General features: G+C 36.9%; 1 long non-coding RNA gene across 1 annotated transcript; it reads right to left on the bottom strand.

Moving 5' to 3' along the window:
• Nucleotides 1–2,475: 2,475 nt before the first annotated feature.
• Nucleotides 2,476–3,423, bottom strand: LOC123743558 (uncharacterized). Its single transcript, XR_006770415.1, has 3 exons — nt 3,160–3,423; nt 2,888–2,952; nt 2,476–2,717 (listed from the first exon to the last, which is right to left on the bottom strand). It is a non-coding gene; the product is annotated as an uncharacterized lncRNA (long non-coding RNA).
• Between the last annotated feature and the right edge of the window lie 522 nt (nt 3,424–3,945).

Below are 3,945 nucleotides of genomic sequence, written 5' to 3'. Positions count from 1 at the left end.
AGTTTCCTGCTAGTCTACCGTCTGTTTATTTATACGAAAAAAACTACTCTCTGAAGAACAGAGGTTAGTGACTTGGCTCAAAATTGTCTCCATATAAAATGTTCAAAATACCAGAGCTTTGGAAATGATTCCATGCAGTCTAGATGCATATCTGAGCTTCATTCATCCCTGTGTTTCATTTTGTGACTAAGAAATCAGTAAGGGGACGGAGGAGACCAATAACAGAATTTGCCCTAATACCGTGTTTCAAGCTAGAATATGGTAGTATCAGCCAATTTGAATCTGGAACCTGCTATTTGCTCTCATTAAGTTATTTTTTAAATGACAGACTTCAGATCAGCAGCCTAACGTTCCTTGTAAAGACATTTTAACTACAACTTCACTGAAGCGATTATGGTTGAATTCCTGTTACCGTTGCTTCCATGCTGCCTCCTTGAGATTGTGAGAACAGCCCATAAATGGATAAGTGTATACTGTGGCAGGCAGAATTTCTGGCTTCCACGTAAATGCCAAAAGAGCACTTTATTTATGCCCTCCCCTCCCTCCAATTATAAATAATAAATGATGGTCTTTGATGTTAAGGTCATAACAACTCCAACTCACCCTTACTTACTACACTACTCAGTGAGTTTCTGACATATTGTGTGTGTTTCATTGGACATACAGTATACTACACAGTACATTCACATATGAATTCTTACATGTAATGAGGTAATAGTAGCATGACATTAGAAACAGCTGCAGACACTCCTCAAGTCACATACGCACACCATTAGTGTTGACACCAAGAGAGAGAGAGAGGGTGTGAGAGAGAGAGAGAAGGTAGAATGAGCTCTTGTAAACATTCATGAGAATGTATTTATTATTTATTTATTTTATTTAAATTTTGAAACAGGAAATTCCTTCCTTTGCTTCTCAGGGCCGTTGCCACCCTCACAATCAGCCACAGTCAATCAGAATCTGTTATATCACTGCAGTCCATCCAGCTTCTCTGATTTGAATCTGTCTCTGTTGGCTTCATTGATTTGGTTCAGGGTATGAAAGGCCTAACCATGGAAATAGCAATGGGGAGTCATCTGTTCTAACAGCACAGCCAATGACATGGTGTACTTGCACTATAGGGCCAGGAGTTGTTTCCTGACCATGTGACCTGTGCAGGAAAAACTCTTGCCCTAGTCCCTATATCTACAGCACCAAGCAGTAATTTCATGCTGATCTAATGTTATCCTGAGTGCAATTATAGTTTTTATATGGAATTACTATGCTCATTAAACACTTTAATTTCCAGTAAGTGCCTCAATCCCCACAATAACACATGGTGGCACTCTTGTTAAGAAATCCAAATGTAGGGCTTCCAATTGGCTCATTCATCAGCCTCCTCTCCCCTGTAACTATTCCCCAGCTCGTGTTCTCAGTCAACTTACCTGGTAAAATAAAAATAAAAGGGCAATATAATATTCCCACATTCTACTCAAAATGTGAACATTCACAATCCCGAATGTGTGTATTGTAAAATTACCTATCTGGCTGCTATTAATATGTATTGTAAAATTACCTATCTGGCTACTGTTATTTTCCAAGTTTAAAGGGCAATTGAGGCTTTGCTAAAATATCTGCTAAATGACAGATGCATCTGTGTAAGTAGGCCAGATATATTTGATACCATTTTAATAAGTATTTTAGAAAACAAATGAAGGCCAGGCACCACAGGCAAACATTTTGATTTTTCTTCCATCTGTCAATTCTTCATCGCTGCGACATGCTTGAACGCGCACGCACTCAATTCTTCATCGCTGTGACATGCTTGAACGCGCACGCACTCAATTCTTCATCGCTGTGACATGCTTGTTAGTTGAGATTTCTGTTCACGTTAGGCTGCATTTCATTAGATTTTTTATGTCGGTTTGATCGCGGGGAGGCACTAGTAATATCTGCAGTTTTCGGTTTGGCTATTTGTTTCAAGTGTATTAGTCTAGAAATCAATCTCTTTGCCAAAATTCGTAATCTCTCCTATGTCTTATTTGACTAGTAGTTGTTCTGAAATGTTTATTGCTTGCCTACATTTTACTCCCTACTCTGTTTTAATATAACACACATACATTAAATATTCATTTCGGTTGCCTATCCTGATGTGAAGTTTGTTCTATAGAAAGTATTTGACTCTAGCTACAAAATCAAGGAAATTAGAGAGGGGGGGGGGCAAGGCTAGGCTATTTTCTTGCCTGCCGAAATCCCCCCCTCCCCCTCTAGGCCTGGCACACTTCTGAATACTTTTGGTAGCTCATGTTGACCGTTAGTGTGTGTGCTACAGAAAGCAAAATTAGAGTATAAAGAAACAAAAACGTTTATTTTAGAAACATTTTGTAATGTTTAAGAAAATAATGATAATACACTAATATTATCACACAATAACACAAAAACATCACAGAAAGTTAAGTTTGTTAACGAACATTAAATAGGAAACAAATTTCGATCTTTGCATAATAAGATATAAAATGACAAATCAAGTATAAAAAGACAATAAATAACATAAACAAATATTGGAAAGCTGCAACAGCATTTAGTCCACTTTTTATGGAAAGTTTTCCTGGTGATACCGCCACCTGGAACTCAAGCCTAACCTTGTCCTGGCAGGCAGCGTAGACATAATCCTCCAAGGATGGGATGGTTTTCATACAGGACTGGTGGGACCATTGTGGGCAGCGGTCACAACCAATCTGAAATTCATGATGAAAATGTTTAATATATTTAAAACATTAAATACATTTTCTTGAATTACAATTATTTCATTATCAGACAAAGTGGATAATACTACTTCTACAAATATTACTGCTTATACAAATTCGTACTCGTAAAAATGTGTCTTTAGAAGTGAACAAGCGATTACCGAGTTAATGTTTTCCTCATTATTGTCCACCTCCCCACAGAAGTGGCACAGTTGGCTCAGGTCATCTAGCAAAACATAATGTCAAGTAGTCTATACATTTATTTTTTCAGAGCAAACAGGGAACAAGGGAATAGTATAGGTTTCTTGTAACACAATTATTTAAATACAAGTGTTTTAGTGGCCATCTAGTGAGAAGTTGGATCAAAGATGAAAGCTCCACATAAATGTTTTTTTTTATTATTATCTACAATTAAATTAGAAATTGAACATACCAGTGTTTTGGAGGAGAGTGACTGCTATTTCTTCTCTCATGATGTTAACGTCTTTGTCCGTATTTGAAAAGACAATCGACTCCTTCTTCAGAACACATTTAGCAAACTGGGAAAAAAATTTGATGGGCATTTCAGTTTCCCCCAACAAAATTATGTTACACTTAAGATTATAATTTGCAAGTATACAACGACACAGCTATAATATAATTTGACAGTTCTGTTTTGCCTTTTAGTCAGTATACTTTTAGTAGGTTAATTGTGCATTACTTATACTCTCATACATACTTTCAAGGCAAAGACCCCATAAGAAGTAACATCTTGTTGGCATGGGTGAGGAAGGGTACCACATGCCCATCTGTAGATATTACACCCCTTCTCTCTCAGGAATGATCTGAACATATATGTTAATAAAAGTACAGCATTTTGAAACACTTTATTGATTACAATATAAAGATTAATAACAGTATAGCATTTCAGACTTTATTAATTCCATTGTAAAAGGAATATTAAAAGCAGTTTTTACCTTGTCACCCCCTGGCATCTTTTTATCTTTCTGGCACTTTCCCCCATTGGATTGAAGAACAGAGTCCTCTTCTGGGATGGCAGCATAACCTTTCAAGTTTAGACAGACAGACACACATATTACACACATATGGCACATACACATTTTACACATGTGTATGTGTTCACATGTATATTCTGTGTTATGTATGTATTTCTTAGTACTGCCTTATTGGGTTGAGGAACAGAGCCCTCTTCTGGGATGGCAGCATAACCTTTCAAGTT

Source organism: Salmo salar, chromosome ssa06, assembly GCF_905237065.1.
Source record: "Salmo salar chromosome ssa06, Ssal_v3.1, whole genome shotgun sequence".
Classification (NCBI taxonomy): Eukaryota; Metazoa; Chordata; class Actinopteri; order Salmoniformes; family Salmonidae; genus Salmo; species Salmo salar.
The sequence above is the reverse complement of the archived record's forward strand: the minus strand, read 5'-3'. Positions and strand labels throughout refer to the sequence as shown.